This window comes from Salmo salar, chromosome 19, assembly GCF_965601325.2.
Source record: "Salmo salar chromosome 19, fSalSal1, whole genome shotgun sequence".
Classification (NCBI taxonomy): Eukaryota; Metazoa; Chordata; class Actinopteri; order Salmoniformes; family Salmonidae; genus Salmo; species Salmo salar.
The window spans coordinates 30,673,769-30,696,674 of record NC_138309.1 but is presented as its reverse complement, the minus strand read 5'-3'; positions in this window follow the sequence as shown (position 1 = coordinate 30,696,674).

Here is a 22,906-nt window from a genome sequence, read left to right as displayed (position 1 = left end):
TTGGTTAACTTTAGCTAGCTATGACAATCAGTTTGTATTGCTAGTACTCTATGGATTGGGATTATGGTTCATTGTTTAGCTAGCTAGCTACACGTTTAAACAAGACTCCACTTCGCAAGATAATTACATGACCCATCAAGTTAGCCAGGTGTGTCTGACGGTCATTACGGCTATCTATTGTATAAAAATGCAAAAATATTGATGTCTGGAATTTGTCTTTAAGCATCAGTAGAACACGCCTGACTTCCCTCCACCAGTCATACAAGCAGAATGGTCTAATGCCTCCCATCAAAAAGAGAGCTGGCCCAAGCAAGAACAGGTTACACCTGAAGCATGAGGACTTGCAGCGAGTTATGAACTTCATCAACAACTACGCAGAGGATAATGCGATAGTATTACCAGGATGCCACCCAGGACACACTTTGGTGGAAAGCTGCTGCCATCTCATGTGACAAAAGCAGCGGTGTGGAATCTCTACAAGGAATCGATGACAACACTTGGTATGTATAGCATTAAACAATACATTTTGATTATTTAATTTACTTCCAACATGATTGGCACTACTTTTATTGATATCATATTATTTGTGTATTTTCCAGAGGTACGTGTAGTCAGGCTTTTTTCCTTCAGGAATCTGTGGAGAAAATTGCTGCCCCACATCTCAAGCACTAAGATCAGGACAGACCTGTGCTGGCAGTACCAGAGGAACAACTATCAGGTCTTCAGATCTGCCAGAAGCAGTTAAGTCAGCCAAGCTGAAGAAGCAAGAGCAGCATCTCCTGCTTGTTCAGAGTGAGTGGTCGGTCTACCAGAAGATGGTTGCTGACTGCAAGACCACCTGTCAATACCTGCAGTTGTCTCTGGGGGCCCCTATTGAACCAGCAAGCAAAGACATAAGGATGCAATACAGCTTAGATTTTTCGAAACAAGTAAGCAAAATGTCCTCCTTTATACTGATTAAGGACATATATATACACTGCTCAAAAAAATAAAGTGAACACTTAAACAACACAATGTAACTCCAAGTCAATCACACTTCTGTGAAATCAAACTGTCCACTTAATAAGCAACACTGATTGACAATACATTTCACATGCTGTTGTGCAAATGGAATAGACAACAGGTGGAAATTATAGGAAATTAGCAAGACACCTCCAATAAAGAAGTGATTCTGCAGGTGCTGACCACAGACCACTTCTCAGTTCCTATGCTTCCTGGCTGATGTTTTAGTCACTTTTGAATGCTGGCGGTGCTTTCACTCTAGTGGTAGCATGAGACGGAGTCTACAACCCACACAAGTGGCTCAGGTAGTGCAGCTCATCCAGGATGGCACATCAATGTGAGCTGTGGCAAGAAGGTTTGCTGTGTCTGTCGGCGTAGTGTCCAGAGCATGGAGGCGCTACCAGGAGACAGGCCAGTACATAAGGAGACGTGGAGGAGGCCGTAGGAGGGCAACAACCCAGCAGCAGGACCGCTACCTCCGCCTTTGTGCAAGGAGGAGCAGGAGAAGCACTGCCAGAGCCCTGCAAAATGACCTCCAGCAGTCCACAAATGTGCATGTGTCTGCTCAAATGGTCAGAAACAGACTCCATGAGGGTGGTATGAGGGCCCGACGTCCACAGGTGGGGGTTGTGCTTACAGCCCAACACCGTGCAGGACGTTTGGCATTTGCCAGAGAACACCAAGATTGGCAAATTCGCCACTGGCGCCCTGTGCTCTTCACAGATGAAAGCAGGTTCACACTGAGCACATGTGACAGACGCGTCTGGAGACGCCGTGGAGAACGTTCTGCTGCCTGCAACATCCTCCAGCATGACTGGTTTGTCGGTGGGTCAGTCATGGTGTGGGGTGGCATTTCTTTGGGGGGCCGCACAGCCCTCCATGTGCTCGCCAGAGGTAGCCTGACTGCCATTAGGTAGGGAGGTCATACAGGCACGTGGAGGCCACACACACCACTGAGCCTCATTTTGACTTGTTTTAAGGACATTACATCAAAGTTGGATCAGCCTGTAGTGTGGTTTTCCACTTTAATTTTGAGTGTGACTCCAAATCCAGACCTCCATGGGTTGATAAATTGGATTTCCATAGATTTTTTTTGTGTGATTTTGTTGTCAGCACATTCAACTATGTAAAGAAAAAAGTATTTAATAAGATTATTTATTTCATTCAGATCTAGGATGTGTTGTTTAAGTGTTCCCTTTATTTTTTTGAGCAGTATATATATATACTAATCAAAAAAAAAGGGAAAAAAAAAGAAACATCCCCTTTTCAGGACCCTGTCTTTCAAAGATAATTTGAAAAAATCTAAATAACTTCACAGATCTTCATTGTACAGGGTTTAAACACTGTTTCCCATGCTTGTTCAATGAACCATAAACAATTAATGAACATGGAACAGTCGTTAAGACACTAATAGCTTAAAGACGGTAGGAAATTAAGGTCACAGTTATGAAAACTACTGACTCTGAAAAACACCAAAAGAAAGATGCCCAGGGTCCCTGCTCATCTGCGTGAACGTGCCTTAGACATGCTGCAAGGAGGCATGAGGACTGCAGATGTGGCCGGTGCAATAAATTACAATGTTCGTACTGTGAGACGCCTAAGACAGCGCTACAAGGAGACAGGACGGACAGCTGATCGTCCTCGCAATGGCAGACATACACGTGTAACAACACCTGCACAGGATCGGTACATCCGAACATCACACCTGTGGGACAGGAACAGGATGGCAACAACAACTGTCCGAGTTACACCAGGAACGCACAATCCCTCCATCAGTGATCAGACTGTTGGGATCGATTTGGAGGTGGAGGGTCTGTCATGGTCTGGGGCGGTGTGTCACAGCATCATCGGACTGAGCTTGTTGTCATTGCAGGCAATCTCAATGCTGTGCGTTACAGGGAAGACATCCTCCTCCCTCATGTGGTACCCTTCCTGCAGGCTCATCCTGACATGACCCTCCAGCATGACAATGCCACCAGCCATACTGCTCGTTCTGTGCGTGATTTCCTGCAAGACAGGAATGTCTGTGTTCTGCCATGGCCAGCGAAGAACCCGGATCGCAATCCCATTGAGCACGTCTGGGACCTGTTGGATCGGAGGGTGAGGGCTTGGGCCATTCCCCCCAGAAATGTCTGGGAACTTGCAGGTGCCTAGGTGGAAGAGTGGGGTAACATCTCACAGAAAGAACTGGCAAATCTGGTGCAGTCCATGAGGAGGAGATGCACTGCAGTACTTAATGCAGCTGGTGGGCACACCAGATTCTGTTACTTTAGATTTTGACTCCCGCTTTGTTCAGGGACACATTATTCCATTTCTGTTAGTCACATGTCTGTGGAACTTGTTCAGTTTATGTCTCAGTTGTTAAGTCTTGTTATGTTCATACAAATATTAACACATGTTAAGTTTGCTGAAAATAAACGTAGTTGACAGTGAGAGGACGTTTCTTTTTTTGCTGAGTTGATATGAAAACAGGTTTGATTCTGAGTTATGGAGCGCAAGGGCCAAACGTGCACAACCAATGCTGACACTGTAAGCCAGCGTAAGCCACTGTCATTTACAGTACATGTATTTAATTTTCTTTTTTAAAGATCAACATTGTATGTAATTCCACTTTGTGTAATTATGGAGCCCCTCACACTACAACTAAGTAGCACATATTGCAGTTATCTTCATGCTGACGAGCAGCAGGGCCCAGTCATGAGGAGGATTGAGCTGTTCTAGATGACAATTTTCAAAAGAACTACCTAAGAATGCAGATAATAAGAATACTTCTTATTTTTATTTAAATGTATATTTACAGAATTGCTGCTGGTAGTAGCCAGACTTTGCTTTTCTAATAGACTGTATGCAGTAACAAGTGTACATTGGAATACTTTAAATTGCTGTGGACTGCTGACGATGAGTCACGGGAACATGGTCTTGATGATTCTGTTGCAAATTGAGCACAATACACAAATGTAGAATTTAATTTGAAGTAAGTAGCGCCCACATCTCAACTGGGGAAAAGTATCCAGAAAAGTATCCAGATACAGTGACTTGGCTAGATATTCCCAAAGGGAAACCACTTTCACAAGTGCAAAGGGAAGCCCCCTTTGCAACAATGTTTCCCACAAACTGCAACTGGCTGTATGAAGTAGCATTACTAGCGCTAAAATAGCGATTTGGAAGTTAGCTACTACTGGAGGAATGAAGCACATGCACTCTTAAATCAGTCAACCGACGTGTTTCACAAGTGAACACATGGAGTGAACAAGACAAGTTCATGGCTAGCTTGTGGTGAACTTTCCCAGTTGGACAACGTTTTGATTACAAGGATTCACTTTCGACTACTTGCTAGCGAAGGTAATGAACACTTTCCATTAATGTTACATTTTCTGTCACATTTCTCCGTTATTTCTATATCCTAACTGTAAAAAAAGAAAAAGTGAATTAAATCTAACAAATTGTTTGGGTTGATAATCGTTGCATGAAAGCAATAATTATACTGAAACACACCCGTGGTAACTTGCTGTTTTTTTTTTTAAGATTAACATTGTAGAGCATTTCTCCCTTTACACCTCAAATAATATGATGGGCAAGTTCAGGTACCTTCAGACTGGTGAGCAGTTGACCCATGTGACGAAGAGGACTGGGGACCTGTTCAGATCAAAGTTAAGCATAGTTATTTGTCCTTCACATCTGAGTTCACAGCCAAACTATTTCAGCATTCCTTCAAAAAACACATTATAACATTATTAGTTCTTAAGCATATTATGTGATATACTTCATTACATCAGTACATAAGAGGCACTTACCTCCAGCAGAGAGTGACAAAGAGAGTATTGAAGATACTGTTGCAAATTGTGCAAATGAAATGCAGGTTGTGAAAATTAGACTTATACTTTGTATGAACAATTCATTGCCAAGATATTAAATATTGCATATACTTTTTTTTGTGTGTGGAATCAACCCTTTTTTGGGTGAATTTGGGGGTCTTTGACGCTGGTGGGTGCAGGTTAGTATCAGTGTCAGACTCCTCAGAGTCGATCACATTTAGGATTTCTCCTGGGAATGACAGCAAGCATGAAGTTTTCAGAGTAGTAGTGTTTAGAGTCCTTTTATTTCAAACACTAAATCTTACTTTCTCTTTCTTTGGTGAGAGTCCGGCTCTGTTTCCAGGCTTGAGCCTGTTTCTGCCTTAACCATGGGATTTCTCATATGAATCTGAAAACATCACGAAACAGGAGTTTATCAGTTAATCTGTAAAACGAGACATTTAGTATCTTCATATTCAGTTAACGTACTCGCTCTGTCTACAGTAATTGAATTGAATACACCTCCCATGTATCAATATCCGGCCATTTGTGCAACATCACTGCCTTCCTTAACCTCTCTTGGCTCTTGTATGGAGGCCAATAACATTTGTCCTTGGTGCACCAGGTTTTTGCATCTTCGTTCGGGAAATTAACCACAGCAAACATGGTACTGTGAACAAAAAAGCAAATAAGGGCATTCAATTAGATTCGTTTACTCAAACATTTGACAGTAGTAACTAATTGTAGGAGTTTAAGAAAATCCCTTCAAGTAAATAATACATTTTCTGTAATGTCTTTTACTGACAATTTACCTTGAAAAGAGCTAACGGGAAAACAGAAAAAAATTATATAGGTGCTTTGCATCCTACAAATGGAGTAATGGCATCCCAGCAAAGCCCTCTTTGCACAGAAGTAGAGGGGATATGGGAAAATGTCTGTCTTGTTCCTAAATGTTTTGTACACAATCAAAGTGTCTCCATGTTCCTCCACCAGCAGGTTTTGCACTAGGACAACTTCCTTGATCCTCAACTGGACAGTTATTTCCAGTGGACATCTGTACAGAGAAGTGAGTGAACTGCATCTTTTTATACTGCTATTTCACTGTTAGACCATTTGGGACTAGGCCATTGTCATGCTGCCTTTATAGTGTTTTCTCTGCATCTGACAGTGTTGATCTCATGGCCGCTGTTTCAGACAGCCTCCGTATAACCTGCTCTAAAGACTTGTTTGGTTTTCTTATCATTCTTTTTAACTGGCCAAGAAAAGTATTGAAGGGGAAGCAAGAGATATTGTCAAGAACTCCAAATGCTCATGCTTCATGACTGAGATGGGTTAGGCAATGCATGTTATATGTTATGTTTTCCTTCCCATACAGGCAGCTGCAGTGGTCCACAAACAAAACCAGGAGGTTTCCAGCATAGTCTGCGTGGTCTGCACACAAGGACACACTTAGGAAGATGGTCATAGCAACTGCAAGCAACATTAAGTTTTCATACATCACGCTTGGAATATTCCCTTTTAAACAGTGCATAAGAGAAATGTACGAAACTCAGTTGCCTTCCAACGGTCAGACTCATTCAGTGATCTGGGTTTTCTGTTGATTTCTGATGAAGTGTGAGGTCTTAGCTCAGGTGCATCAAAGCTGAGACTGAGAGACTGATAAACAGATTCCATCTCCAGGCCATCAGACTCCGGCCTCCGTCCGGTACTCTGCCCTGAACCTTATTAGTCACTGTCACTAGCCGACCACCACCCGGTACTCTACCCTGCAACTTAGAGATTTCTGCCCTATATTCATAGTCATTGAACACTTATGACTTGAATAATGTTTACATACTGTTTTACCCACTTATATGTATATACTGTATTCAGACCCATTGACATTTTCCACATTATTTACGTTACAGCCTTATTCTAAAATAGATTTTTTTTAAAATCCTCAGCAAATCTACAAACAATACCCCATATTGACAAAGTGAGAACAGTTTTTTAGAAATATTTGCAAATATATAAAAAAATAAAAACAGAAATCCCATATTTACGTAAGTATTCAATCCCTTTGCTATGATATTCGAAATTGAGCTGAAGTGCATCCTGTTTCCATTGATCATCCTTGAGATGTTTCTACAACTTGATTGGAGTCCACCTGTGGTAAATTCAGTTGATTGGACATGATTTGGAAAGGCACACACCTGTCTATATAAGGTTCCACAGTTGACAGTGCATGTCAGAGCAAAAACCAAGCCATGAGGTTAAATTAATTGTTCGTAGAGCTCTGAGACAGGATTGTGTCGAGGCACAGACCTGAGGAAGGTTACAAAAAAGATTCTGCAGCATTGAAGGTCCCCAAGAACACAGTGGCCTCCATCATTCTTAAATGGAAGAAGTTTGGAACCACCAAGACTCTTCCTAGAGCTGGCCGCCCAGCCAAACTGAGCAATCGGGGGAGAAGGGCCTTGGTCAGAGAGGTGACCAAGAAGGCAATGGTCACTCTGACAGAGCTCTAGAGTTCCTCTGTGGAGATGGGAGAACCTTACAGAAGGACAACCATCTCAGAAGCATCCTACCAATCAGGCATTTATGGTAGAGTGGCCAGATTGAAGCCACTCCTCCAGTAAAGGCCCACCTGCCAAAAGACACCTGAAGACTCTCAGAATGTATAAAACAAATTTCTCTGGTCTGATGAAACCAAGATTGAACTCTGCCCTGAATGCCAAGCGTCATGTCTGGGGGAAACCTGGCACCATCCCTACGGTGAAGCATGGGGGTGGCAGCATCATGTTGTGCGGATGTTTTTCAGCGGCAGGGACTGGGAGACTAGTCAGGATCAAGGCAAAGATAAACGGAGCAAGGTACAGAGAGATCCTTGATGAAAACCTACTCCAGAGTGCTCAGGTCCTCAGACTGGGGGCGAAGGTTCACCTTCCAACAGGACAACGACCCTAAGCACACAGCCAAGACAACGCAGGAGTGACTTTGGAACAAGTCTCTGAATGTCCTTGAATGGCCCAGCCAGAGCCCAGACTTGAACCCGATCTCTGGAGAGATCCACATCCAACCTGACAGAGCTTGAGTGGATCTGCAGAGAAGAATGGGAGAAACTCCCCAAATACAGGTGTGCCAAGCTTGTAGTGTCATACCCAAGAAGAATCAATGCTGTAATCGCTCCCAACGGTGCTTCAACAAAGTACTGAGTGAAGTCTTTGAACACTTATGTAAATGTATATTTCAGTTGTTAAATTTGATAAATTACCAAAACAATTTTTACCTGTTTTTGCTTTGTCATTATGGTGTATTGTGTGTAGATTGATGAGGGTGGAAAACTATTCAATCAATTTTAAAATTAGGCTGTCAAAAAATATAGAACTATTTAAAAATACACCGTAAAATGTATATCCTATGTATAAGCTAGAAGTAAAAGCCTAAGTGTTGTCCATTAGTTTACTCCAATTAGGGGAGGGGTGGTATATATGTGTGTGTGTGTGTGTGTGTGTGTGTGTGTGTGTGTGTGTGTGTGTGTGTGTGTGTGTGTGTGTGTGTGTGTGTGTGTGTGTGTGTGTGTGTGTGTGTGTGTGTGTGTGTGTGTGTGTGTGTGTGGGGGGGGGGGGGGATGTATGTATACTGCTCAAAAAAATAAAGGGAACACTTAAACAACACATCCTAGATCTGAATGAAAGAAATAATCTTATTAAATACTTTTTTCTTTACATAGTTGGATGTGCTGACAACAAAATCACACAAAAATAATCAATGGAAATCCAATTTATCAACCCATGGAGGTCTGGATTTGGAGTCACACTCAAAATTAAAGTGGAAAACCACACTACAGGCTGATCCAACTTTGATGTAATGTCCTTAAAACAAGTCAAAATGAGGCTCAGTAGTGTGTGTGGCCTCCACGTGCCTGTATGACCTCCCTACAACGCCTGGGCATGCTCCTGATGAGGTGGCGGATGGTCTCCTGAGGGATCTCCACCCAGACCTGGACTAAAGCATCCGCCAACTCCTGGACAGTCTGTGGTGCAACGTGGCGTTGGTGGATGGAGAGAGACATGATGTCCAAGATGTGCTCAATTGGATTCATGTCTGGGGAACGGGCGGGCCAGTCCATAGCATCAATGCCTTCCTCTTGCAGGAACTGCTGACACACTCCAGCCACATGAGGTCTAGCATTGTCTTGCATTAGGAGGAACCCAGGGCCAACTGCACCAGCATATGGTCTCACAAGGGGTCTAAGGATCTCATCTCGGTACCTAATGGCAGACAGGCTACCTCTGGCGAGCACATGGAGGGCTGTGCAGCCCCCCAAAGAAATGCCACCCCACACCATGACTGACCCACCGCCAAACCGGTCATGCTGGAGGATGTTGCAGGCAGCAGAACGTTCTCCACGGCGTCTCCAGACTGTCACGTCTGTCACATGTGCTCAGTGTGAACCTGCTTTCATCTGTGAAGAGCACAGGGCGCCAGTGGCGAATTTGCCAATCTTGGTGTTCTCTGGCAAATGCCAAACGTCCTGCACGGTGTTGGGCTATAAGCACAACCCCCACCTGTGGACGTCGGGCCCTCATACCACCCTTATGGAGTCTGTTTCTGACCGTTTGAGCAGACACATGCACATTTGTGGCCTGCTGGAGGTCATTTTGCAGGGCTCTGGCAGTGCTCCTCCTTGCACAAAGGCGGAGGTAGCGGTCCTGCTGCTGGGTTGTTGCCCTCCTACGGCCTCCCTCACGTCTCCTGATGTACTGGCCTGTCTCCTGGTAGCGCCTCCATGCTCTGGACTCTACGCTGACAGACACAGCAAACCTTCTTGCCACAGCTCGCATTGATGTGCCATCCTGGATGAGCTGCACTACCTGAGCCACTTGTGTGGGTTGTAGACTCCGTCTCATGCTACCACTAGAGTGAAAGCACCGCCAGCATTCAAAAGTGACCAAAACATCAGCCAGGAAGCATAGGAACTGAGAAGTGGTCTGTGGTCTCCACCTGCAGAACCACTTCTTTATTGGGGGTGTCTTGCTTATTGCCTATAATTTCCACCTGTTGTTTATTCCATTTGCACAACAGCATGTGAAATGTATTGTCAATCAGTGTCACGTCCTGGCCAGTATAAGGTTAATTGTTTTTGTAGTTTGGTCAGGACGTGGCAGAGGGTATTTGTTTTATGTGGTTCGGGGTGGTGTGTTTGTGTAAAGGGTGTTTGATTTAGTATTTCCGGGTTTTTGGTTGATGGTCTATGTGTTTGTATTCTATGGTTAGTCTGGTGTGTGTGTTTCTATGTTTGGTTAATTGGGGTTGGGACTCTCAGTTGAAGGCAGGTGTTGTCTATCTGCCTTTGATTGAGAGTCCCATATATTAGGGTGTGTTTGTGTGTGTGTTTTGTGGGTGATTGTTCTGTGTTGAGCCTATGCTTTGCCAGACTGTTTGTTAGTTGTTCGTTTTTCGGTTTTGTTATTTTGTATGTTCATTTTTGAAGATAATTAAAAATCAAGATGAGCATTCACGTACCTGCTGCGTTTTGGTCCTCATTCACCGACGACAACCGTGACAATCAGTGTTGCTTATTAAGTGGACAGTTTGATTTCACAGAAGTGTGATTGACTTGGAGTTACATTGTGTTGTTTAAGTGTTCCCTTTATTTTTTTGAGCAGTATATATATATATACACACATAGATAGATAGATAGATAGATACAATACCAGTCAAAAGTTTGGACACACCTACTCATTTCAAGGGTTTTTCTTTATTTCTACTATTTTCTACATTGTAGAACAATAGTGAAAACATCAAAACTATGAAATAACACATATGGAATCATGCGTAACCCAAAAAATGCTCAACAAATCTAAATATATTTTAGATTTTAGATTCTTCAAAGTAGCCACCCCTTGCCTTGATGAGAGCTTTGCACACTCTTGGCATTCTCTCAACCAGCTTCATGAGGAATGCTTTTCCAACAGTCTTGAAGGAGCTCCCACATATGCTGAGCACTTGTTGGCTGCTTTTTCTTCACTCTGCGGTCCAACTCATCCCAAACCATCTCAATTGGGTTGAGGTCCGGTGATTGTGGAGGCCAGGTCATCTGATGCAGCTCTCCTTGGTCAAATAGCCCTTACACAGCCTGGAGGTGATTTTTGGGGTTATTGTCCTGTTGAAAAACAAATGATAGTCCCATTAAGCACAAACCAGATGGCATGGTGTATCGCTGCAGAATTCTGTGGTAGCCATGCTGGTTAAGTGTGCCTTGAATTCTAAATAAATCAGTGTCATCAGCAAAGCACCCCCACACCATCATACCTCCTCCACCATGCTTCACTGTGGGAACCACACATGCGGAGATCATCCGTTCACCTACTCTGCGTCTCAAAAAAACACAGCGATTGGAACCAAAAATCTCAAATTTGGATTCATCAGACCAAAGGACAGATTTCCACCGGTCTAATGTCCATTGCTCGTGTTTCTTGGCCCAAGCAAGTCTCTTCTTCTTATTGGTGTCCATTAGTAGTGGTTTCTTTGCAGCAGTTTGAACATGAAGGCCTGATTCACACAGTCTCCTCTGAACAGTTGATGTTGAGATGCGTCTGTTACTTGAACTCTGTGAAGCATTTATTTGGGCTGCAATTTCTGAGGCTGGTAACTCTAATGAACTTATCTTCTGCAGCAGAGGTAACTCTGGGTCTTCCTTTCCTGTGGCGGTCTTCATGAGAGCCAGTTTCATCATAGCGCTTGATGGTTTTTGCGATTGCACTTGAAGAAACTTTCAAAGTTCTTGAAGTTTTCCGGATTGACTGACCTTCATGTCTTAAATTAATGATGGACTGTCATTTCACTTTGCTTATTTGAGCTGTTCTTGACATAAAATGGACTGGTCTTTTATTCGAAATAGGGCTATCTTCTGTATACCACCCCTACCATGTCATAACACAACTGATTGGCTGAAACGCATTAAGGAAAGAAATTCCATAAATTAACTTTTAACAAGGCACACCTGTTAATTGAAACGCATTCCAGGTGACTACCTCATGAAGCTGGCTGAGAGAATGCCAAGAGTGTCCAAAGCTGTCATCAAGGCAAAGGGTGGCTACTTTGAAGAATCTCAAATATAAATAAAATGTTGATTTGTTTAACACTTTTTTGGTTATTACATGATTCAATGTGTGTTATTTCATTGTTTTGATGTCTTCACTATTATTCTACAATGTAAAAAATAGTAAAAATAAAAAAAACACTTGAATGAGTAGATGTTCTAATACATTTGACCGGTAGTGTATATTTACAAAAATATATATATGGGGGACTGGAAATGATGCAGACAATTACATTGATTGAAGCTACAATCTATCTGCACCAAGCTGCACCATTTATAGAGTATGACATAAGCTTAGAAAGTATTTGTGAATAATTCATGTAGTGCTTATGAAGCCTTTATATATGCTATATAAAGCCTTTACAAGTTGTACTGTTTAAAGTGGAACCGGATATAAGATGATTTCAGGCAGGGCGTCACGTGTAACCGTTCCATGTGACATACCTGCTTTTGACCAGACCTGGGTTCAAATACTATTTCAAATATTTTAATTCGTTTCACATACATTCAACGTAAGTATTCAGATATAGTTTATTTTAAAAGACAAGTAGTTGGATATTTTTATGTTTTTGGAAATACACTTGGAAAGTATTTGAAAATACTCTAATACACGGACTCAGATACACTCCCATGTGTTTGAAAATAGTATTTGAAATAAGTATTCGAAAATACTCTCAAATATAATTTTGTTGAATATGGATAAATATTATTTTACCAGATAGTCAAATTTTATTCATGAATTCGTATACGTCCAAAAAGGCCAGAGGAGTTTCAAGGGGTTCACAGAGCTTTCTCAGGGGGTGAAGTGGCTTCCTGCTGTGGGGCTATAGGGGGCTGGTGGGCAGATTTATGACCTGGTACTGAGAAGTAGAAGCCTTTAGGCAGGATGTTCTGAGGAACCGGATGAATGGAGGTCTATGAGTGTGTTTCATTCACCCTTAATCTAGTGGTAGTGTGTACCCCACAAGGACGATTGTTTTACATAGGACATCATGTACTAGTTCAAAGGGAGGACTGGCGAGACACATACAACAAATGTAATTTGAAAAGGATAAATTGCCACTTCTAAAGCTAAAACTATAGAATCTTCTCCTGACTGATAGAAGTGCTATGTACTTTGCCCAACCTCCCCAACCTCCCTCGGAATGTCTCTCTCAGTGAGTCAGCGACCGTACCCTGCACTGTACACTTCCCGGTCACCAGGGTGGCAGCTGTGGTGGTCCCAGGCCCAGAGCCATGGAGTTATTTCGGGGCAACCAGGGCCCAGTAATGAGATGCATACTTGTGTGTGTCGCCGGAACACAGAGAGTCCCTTCTTGTACACTGCGGCTCTGCTCTGCAGCCCTCCCCTCGCCACGGGCTAACAGAACCAGCCATTCACAGCCTTAGATCCCAGGATTCAGTGTTACACTGCAGCACATAATACACACCCGCCTACCAACTCTCTAATCAGCACTATTTACGCATGCGGTGACAAATAAAACAGACATTTAATCTCTGAGGGCTTTTAGGAGCAAACAAAGACTATCATCTATTTATTAAATTTGGATCATTATTCAGGGTTACTGTTGTAACCCCGGTTCTCTTATAATAGGAGTGAGATGAATTACATTGAGATTTGCTCAGAATCACTAATCAGGTAAGAACCAATCCCACACGTCTGTCGAAGCAAATAAGGTGAGCCCCTCTTCTAATTATAAGGTGCCACTCACCCGCCCTCTGGTCATTCTTGAGCATGCATCTCTTCTTTGCGCTCTTGGATGCAGGGAAATGCTGTGATACATCTCACTCTTATAATCCGACAACCCTACAGTAACCATACATTCTCTTTCAAATACTAATTTTGATGTATCACATTGGGATATGGCCAACTCCCGTATTGTAGACATGCTCTCCGAAGCCAGGTAGTCCCAACATATCAACCCTCAGAAGCTACGACACTGAGGACAGTATGCGCCAACAAAGGTGCAGTGTTGTCCAGTCGGTAGAACCTTATAAATGTATGAGGGGAGGCCCAACATTCCACATTATGAATCTCTTGTAAGGAGATGCCTTTGAACAGTGCCCAAATAGTAGCCATACCTCTGGTGGAGTGAGCCCTCAGGCCCTCCGGGGGCTGTAAACCCTTGCTATTATAGGCCAATATATTAGCCTTTATTATCCAATGGGAAAGCCGTTGACGAGAGAGGGTATTTGGTATTGGTATTTTATTAGGATCCCCGTTAGCGCTTGCAAAAGCAAGGTCCACACAAAACATGAAACATAATACAGAATAACATAATACAGAACATCATTAGACAACAACAGAACTACATACATTTTTAAAAAGGCACACGTAGCCTATATATCAATGCAGACACACAAACTATCAAGGTCAAATAGGGGAGAGGGGTTGTGCCGTGAGGTGTTGCTTTATCTGTTTTTTGAAACCAGGTTTGCTGTTTATTTGAGCAATATGAGATGGAAGGAAGTTCCATGGAATAAGGGCTCGATATAATACTGTATGTTTTCTTGAATTTGTTCTGGATTTGGGGACTATGAAAGTGTGTGTGTCAGAGTTGTGTGTAAGTTGACTATGCAAACAATTTGGTATTTTCAACACATTAATGTTTCTTACAAAAAGAAGAAGTGACGCAGTCAGTCTCTCCTCAACTCTTAGCCAAGAGAGACTGGCATGCATAGTATTTATATCAGCCCTCTGATTACAATTAAGAGCAAAACGTGCCGCTCTGTTCTGGGCCAGATACACCTTAACTAGGTCTTTCCTTGCAGCGCTGGACCACCCAACTGGACAATAGTCAAGATTAGACAAAACTAGAGCCTGCAGAACTTGCTTTTTGGAGTGAGGTGTCAAAAAAGCAGAGCATCTCTTTGTTATGGCTAGACCTCTCCCCATCTTTGCAACCATTAAATCTATATGTTTTGACCATGACAGTTTGCAATCTAAGGTAACGCCAAGTAATTTAGTCTCCTCAACTGGTTCAACAGCCACACCATTCATTACCAGATTCAGCTGAGGCCTAGAACTTAAGGAATGATTTGTACCAAATACAATGCTCTTAGTTTTAGAGATGTTCAGGACCAGTTAAATACTGGCCATCCATTCCAAAACAGATTGCAACTCTTTGTTAAGGGTTTTAGTGACTTCATTAGCTGTGGTTGCTGATGCATATATGGTTGAATCATCAGCATACAGTACAGAACACACATGCTTTGTTTAATTCCAGTGGCAGGTCATTGGTAAAAATAGAAAAGAGTAGAGGGCCTAGAGAGCTGCCCTGCGGTACACCACACTTTACATGTTTGACATTAGAGACACTTCCATTAAAGAAAACCCTTTGAGTTCTATTAGATAGATAGCTCTGAATCCACAATATGGCAGAGGTTGAAAAGCCACATCACATAAGTTTTTTTCAACAACAGGTTATGGTCAATAATATAAAAGGCTGCTCTGAAATCTAACAGTACAGCTCCCACAATCTTCTTATTATCAATTTCTTTCAACCAATCATCAGTCATTTGTGTCAGTGCAGTACATGTTGAGTGGCCTTCTCTATAAGCAAGCTGAAAGTCTGTTGTTAATTCGTTTACAGAGAAATAGCATTGTATTTGGTCAAACATATTTTTTTCCAACAGTTTGCTAAGAGCTGGCAGCAAGCTTATAGGTCTGCTGTTAGAACCAGTAAAGGCCGCTTTACCACTCTTGGGTAGCGGAATTACTTTGGCTTCCCTCCAGGCCTGAGGACAAAGACTTTCCTCTAGGCTCGGATTAAAAATATGATAGATAGGAGTGGCTATAGAGTCAGCTACCATCCTCAGTAGCTTTCCATCTAAGTTGTCAATGCCAGGAGGTTTGTCATTATTGATTGTTAACAATCATTTTTCCACCTCAACCACACTAACTTAACAAAATTCAAATTTGCACTGCTTTCCTTTCATTATTTGTTTTTTTATGCATGAATATAATTTCTCACTGTTTTTCGTGGGCATTTCCTGCCTAAGTTTTCCCACTTCGCCAATGAAAAAATAATTAAAATAATTGGCAACATCAAATGGTTTTGTGATGAATAAGCCATCTGATTCGATGAAAGATGGAGTTGAATTAGTCTTTCTGGCCATATTTTCATTTAAAGTACTCAAGTTTTTTTTCCATCAATCTTTATATCATTGATCTTGGCTTCATAATACAGTTTATTATTTTGTTGAGTTTAGTCACATAATTTCTCAATTTGCAGTAAGTAAGCCAGTCAGATGTGCAGCCAGACTTATTAGCCACTCCTTTTGCCCCATCTCTTTCAACCATACAGTTTTTCAATTCCTCATCAATCCATGGAGCCTTAACAATTCTAACAGTCAGTTTCTTAACAGGTGCATATTTATAAATAATTGGAAGAAGCAATTTCATAAACTCATCAAGTGCAGCGCCTGGATGCTCCTCATTAATCACATCAGACCAACAAATATTTTTAACATCATCCACATAAGAGTCACACTAAAATCTTTTGTATGATCTCTTATACACTATTTTAGGCCCAGCTGTTGGAACTTTGGCTTTCCTGGATATAGCCACTATATTGTGATCACTGCATCCAATGGGTACGGATATAGCTTTAAAAAAAGTTATACAGCATTAGCAAAAATGTGATCGATACATGTGGATGATCTTGATCCTGTAGTGTTTGTAAACGCCCTGGTAGGCTGATTAATAATCTGAACCAGATTACAGGCACTGGTTACAGTAAGAAGCTTCCTCTTGAGTGGACAGCTTGATGAAAACCAATCAATATTCAGGTCCCCAAGAAAGTAGACTTCTCTGTTTACATCATATACACTATCAATCATTTCACACATATTATTTAGATACTGACTGTTAGCACTTGGTGGCCTATAGCCACACCCCAAAAGAAAAGGCTTTAGATGTGCCAAGTGAACCTGCAACCACAACACTTCAATAACTATTGACATAAAATCTTCTCTAAGCATTACAGGGATATGGCTCTGAATATATACAGCAACACCTCCCCCATAAGCATTTCTGTCTCTTCTATAAATGTTATATCCTTGTATTACTACTGATGTATCATCAAATGAATTATCTAAATGAGTCTCAGAAATGGCTAATGTTATCTGATGTTAGCAAGTTAATGATTTCATGAACCTTCTTTCTAAGGCTACATATATTAATATGGGCTATTTTCAACCCTTTCCTGGGTAGCTTATCAGAGATAGACATAATATGGAAAAGAGCAAACAAAGCAAGAGAAAAAAATATACATTCAGCAGTCCATTAATCAATTGGTGTGTGTGTGTGTGTGCTGTGGGGTTGAGGCTACGAACCCATAGGCTTGGCTCTCTCATCCCTTCCAGGTTTCTGGAAGGGAGGGTGGACAATGAGCCTGTCGTAGCGGATATACGCAATGTCCCCACGCACTCTGGCAGCTTTCATGACTGGGATCAGTTCTTTCCTCTTCTGGCGCACAGCTTCAGGACAGTCCTCGTTGAGGAAGATATACGTTCCTCTCAAGTTCTTGGCTCTTTCCAGAACAGCTACCTCGGCCTGGGCCTATCACCTGGGCCGGTGGTGGGTTTTCCAGTCCTGTGAGCGCGCTCCACCTCAATCTTCCTGTGGTCCATCTTTAATTTCTCAGAGATCATTTCCCTCACTTTGTCCTCAGACTCCATCGAGGTCTCATGTGGAGATTCTGCAATTCCGTCCACAACCATGTTGTTTCGCCTTGATTGTCCCTCGAGATAGTCTGATTTATCAGTCATTATCATGGATTCACACACAGAACTGATGTCCTCTCTCAGTGACTTACAGATTGCTGTCATCTTGCCGTTCTCCTATTTCAACTCGTCGAGCTGACCCTGGGAGAACTGTAAACTGGACCTGGGAGGCGACCAAGAAACGAAGAGTTGGTTGCTCTAGCGTAATGCTCTAGTTGTATTCAAGTACATGAGCAAAGCGTGTACTGGACATAAACGGCGAAGACGCTCTTCTTCCATTGAAGTGAAGGGCGGTGGGTGGAAAGCCACAAGCACTAAGGCTAGACAATTATAATTGTCGCTGATCTTAGGCATAATGGTGGAGTTAGCCAGCAGGGTTACCTTGGAAAACCCTGGGGAAAACTGTAGGCACGAATGGTGGACTGACAGTGCCTGCAGCTCACTCACTTGCTTTGCGGACATAAGGGCAACCAGTAAAGCGGTTTTGAAGGAGAGATATTTCATCTCCATGCTTTCCAGCTGTGAAATAGCCTCAAGCACAATAGACAGGTCCCAAGACGGGGCTAATGGCTTGGAGACTGGGCGTAAGCGACGCTCTCCCTTCATGAAACAACATAAGAGGGTGTTTCCCTACTGTGTTATTGTCAAAGCCTATATGACAGGCGAGATAGCAGCTAAATAGACCTTAACAGCAGAGAAAGCCTTCCGTCTGTCCAAAACGTCCTGCAAGAAGCATAAAACCTTAGATACAGAGCATTGGTAAGGACTGATTGGTTTGCGGTCACACCACTTCTCAAAAATGCACATTGAAGGGGTCTTGGCACTCTGGTTAGTCTCAATGACTTTGAGGGGCAAGGCTGTCACATCCAGATTCATCCTTTCAGGGGCCAGCCCAAAGGACCATGGATGAGTGTGAAAAATCTCTCTGTTCGCTGGGGTCAGAAAATCCCTGCGTAACGGCATTTGCCAGGGCTCGTCATAAAGCAGGGGAATGATCGCCGCTAACAAGAGCTTCCCTGGCCACAGAGGGGCTACCAAGATGAGGGATAAGCTTTGTTCCCTTACTCTGACTAGAGTGGAGAGTCCGAGGCATAGACGAGGAAACGCATAGAGCAGCACATCTCCACCAGTGGTGCGTGTCCTGCTTTCGCAAAGAACAGTGGGCAGTGGACGTCTTTGTGTGATGCGAAGAGAAATACGGTGGCTCGACCGTAAATCTCCTGTATCTGGTTCAGCACTTGGGGATGGAGTCTCCAATCCCTGTGTGGAGGATTCCCTCTGGACAAGTCCACTCTCACATTCAGTATGCCTGGGACATGAGTCGCTCCACAGAATAATATAGATTCAGAGAGCGAGTGCCACCCTGGCAGTTGATGTATGCCAGCACAGTCCTATTGTTTGTCCTGACCAGGATGTGACAATTCCGAAAGGAAGGGCAGAAAGTGTCTCAGTAAGCGGAACACTATCAGCAGTTCAAGGTATTTTATATGAGTGAGGTGGAATTGTGGGGACACACTCCATTCACAACTCCTCCCTTGTATACTGCGCCCCACCCTGTGAGTGACTCGTCTATCGTCACCACCTTCCTCGTTGATAATACCCCTATGGGAGTGCCAGAAACGAAGATCAAGGGGCTCTTCCAGTGACGGAGAGCCGAGAGACATTCTGAGGTTACCTTTATCTTTCGATTGAGGTGACCTCATGTAAACAGACATTGGACAGACAATAGTCCAAGTGGTATTACTGAGATGGTGGATGCCATCAACCCCAGCGCTTGGGGGCACGTTCTGTGCGTGACTGAGCTCCCCTGTGGAACAGGGAGAGGCACTGTTGGAATGACATGATGCAGCCATCCGACAGTGTACCCGATAAGAGAGCTAGTCAAGAGCTAGTCAAGAGCTAGCCAAGTCTCAGTAGCTAGCCGACCCTAGCTACCACTGAAAACTTAGTGAGTAGAAAAAGTAAAAGAGCTAATTCTACACAAAGCAAAACGTTCCTTTTGGTTAGTTGGTCAACACAAAGGACGAGAGCTGAAAAATACTGCATTCGGCTGCGTTAACCTCGCGGTTCGCCTGAGAACATATAAGCAAGAAGACAGGGATCAAGTCGTGCTGAGGAGAGCTTTAAAAGAGTAGTGCTCTTCGCAAGGAAGAGAGGTGAAAATAAGCAGAGGGTGTGCCTTTATTCACCACTCAACCTGTCTGTTTCAGACAGATGTGTGTGACTGGTTCTTCCCCGCTTAGTGATTCTGAGCTAATCTCAATGTAATACATCAAAACTAGTATTTGAAAGAGAACGGAGCTTTACTGATCTTTTTGGGAAACTCAACAGGGGGTTATTTCCCACGAGTCATTCAACAGGAAGAGACTCATGAAAAGTTGAATTATCTAATTTGGTAGACAAAGACAGAATTTGAGGTCCTATTTACACTTCCTTCAAGATCCAACATGATTATCCCACAATCATCCTAAAATCATTAATTCATTCACATAATGTGTGCTGTTTTCACAGTCTTCTTTCTAATCTGAAAAAATGCACCCAGTCAACCTTGTTGGTGGTATGTGTCCAATTTGTGTGAGTTCGGCTCCTCTTTGGATAAAACTATCATTTGTGGATGCACATGATTCTATGATGCTCTTCCAAAGCTAGTCATCCTGGACAAAAAGCACCATATTAGATGAGAGACAGTGCACGCCAACGCCCTGCAAATTATAAGCTTTATTCCGATTGTGGTTTCTCTGAGAAAGAAAAGAGGTTGAGGCTTCAGCTGTTCCGGGGCTAACGTCACAAGGCATGCTGTTTCTCAGATCTCTCTCTTTGACAATGACACCACAGCTATGTCAGAAACCCAGAGAGCGTGGGAGGTAAGACTGGCTCTGCACACACTGGTTGGCTCCACAGTGTCTCAGACTCCCAAAAATGTAATGACAACTATCACTGAGATATCTCAATTCACAATGAATGAGTGAATCAATCATTTTCAAATGATGCAAACCATTATTAGATAAAAAGTGCTGCATCATCTAGCTCAATTGTGGTATCATGAATCTGTCCATGTGTCAGCCCAGTCACACAAAACAAAAAGGCACTAAAATATAATGTTGCTATGTTAGTGGTTTAACAACTGTGTCACTCCTGCCCTCAATCTGAAATCATATCACCATTCTAAAGAGTGGTATCAAAATACTGAGTTACATTTAACTATGCATTGACATTTGTCAACATTACATTTTTATACTGTGTCCATATAAGGACAGCCTCAGTGTCAGCAGAAGTGGTTTCAGTCTTAGCAGGACTGAGGCAGTCCTAATAAGGACACCGTAATAAACTGCAAAGGCAAGTCCAGAAAGGACCAAATAATAATGTCCTTACTAAGGGTTGCATGTTAGGTACTGTAGTTCCAGGGCATCCATTTTTATCACCCAATACTCATTCAAAAGTAAATCAGTTTGTAGTTGAGCATGCTGAGCATCGGTACTAATTGTGAAGACCAGAATTGAGGGACTTGTTTTCAAGTTCACCAACGTGCTCTCAGCCTGCCACAAAACAAACTACTTGTGAAAGCTCAACGGTTTCATGTTCAGATGTGGAGTAAGGCCACTGACGGATAAACCTTAAACAGTTTGATCAACTCACTCTGCTTTCCAATTCAAATAGCCATGTTTTAACAGAACCATGAGCAGCAAGTTCACCCCTCCCCAATTCATTTCCAAAATGCTGTCATCCCTCCAGAGATCTCACAACACCCAGCTACATGGTAGCCGAGCTCAGCCATAATATTGTGTAGTGTTGTTGTGTATAGGCCTATATAGTATCTTCATCAGAAAGAGGTACTGCAGATTGTGACTGTGAAGAGGATATAATGTAATCATAGTGTCCCTCCAGCAGGTTTATATGGGCTAATTGCCAAAACTATAATTGGTGTTATCAAGAAGAATCTGGCAAGTTTAGCTTTTGCATAGCTGTATAGCTGTACCCCTTTCCTGCAGTGGAATGACCAAAACGAATGGTATTCATATTTTTCATAATTAATATACGTTATTTCAAAAAACCTGCTGAAAATCTGGTGTTTCTATGTCAAACTTTGTTATATTTCAGTCTTCTGTGATGTATATAAAGTGTAATATTGGGATGCAAACTCAACATGTAATACATTTCAACTCTATATCTGACATAGTACAGGTGTCTTTTTTAAAATCCCATAACCATGTGTGTGAGGTGGATACTTTTGTTTCAAAATAGATTGGTTTAAGACTACCAAGAAACACTCTGTGTGACCCTGATTTAGCCCACTGTAGTAAAACCTTATCAAAATCTAGCCATGTATCTGAAGTAAGACATTATGTCACCAACCAGTTTGAAATCTACTCTCTATCCTATCTATATCAATTGTTTTCACAGAATTCTGCTTAAATACTGCTGGTGTTTCCATGGTTGAGCGTATTGCACTTTGAAAGGAAAGTGAAGAGGAAACTGTCACTCTATTTTAAGACCAGGTAGCCGCATTCTGTGAATATGTATGCGATGTGATGACAACCATCATTCCTAGAAATGTCAGTGTGGTGATAACACTGAAGAAGTCAAAGCATATATATCCACAACTTCATGTGTCTCTACACATCGAGTCTGAGAGAATTTCACATGCTGGTCCTATGTAGCAAAGTTAACCATAATATAAACAGACAGTCTTTGTAGTCCTCATGACATTTTCTTTCTCAGAAATTTTGGCTCTTCCACGTACTGCCACACTAGGCTATATTTTACAACTCAAAATGTGTTGCTTTGTTGAAAACTTTTTCTTGCAAGCCATTATTATTAAAACCAGTTAAATGTAATGTCAAAATGTATATTACCCAAAAGTTATTATTTATCACGAGGGCCATAAACAATACCTAGTAACGCTTATACTGCCAGAAAGAGATTAAAAACATTTCTCATTAAAAAAAATCACACATTACTGAGGTGTAGTCACTTTTGAGGGCATAAGATTCTCACACACCTATGTTTTCTCTTCTTTAGCCACCTGATCTGCTTGTCTCTCTAACCCTTTTACCCTTTCTCCTGTCTAGGCATCTATCTAAACAGAGAGGCAATTGACTGTTCCCTTGTACCCTGTCCTGCCCCCTGTCATGCCCACATGGAGAGCTCATTCCCTGGGTATGAGAGCGCCTTGGCTAGCCTTTTCCTACTCATGGCTGAGGGTAGTCTCCTCAAGGAACTATCCAGCCAATAGCGGTCTTTGTTTTAATGAATAGACGAAGAGGCAGTAAGAGACACACCAGGACATTGACGGTTG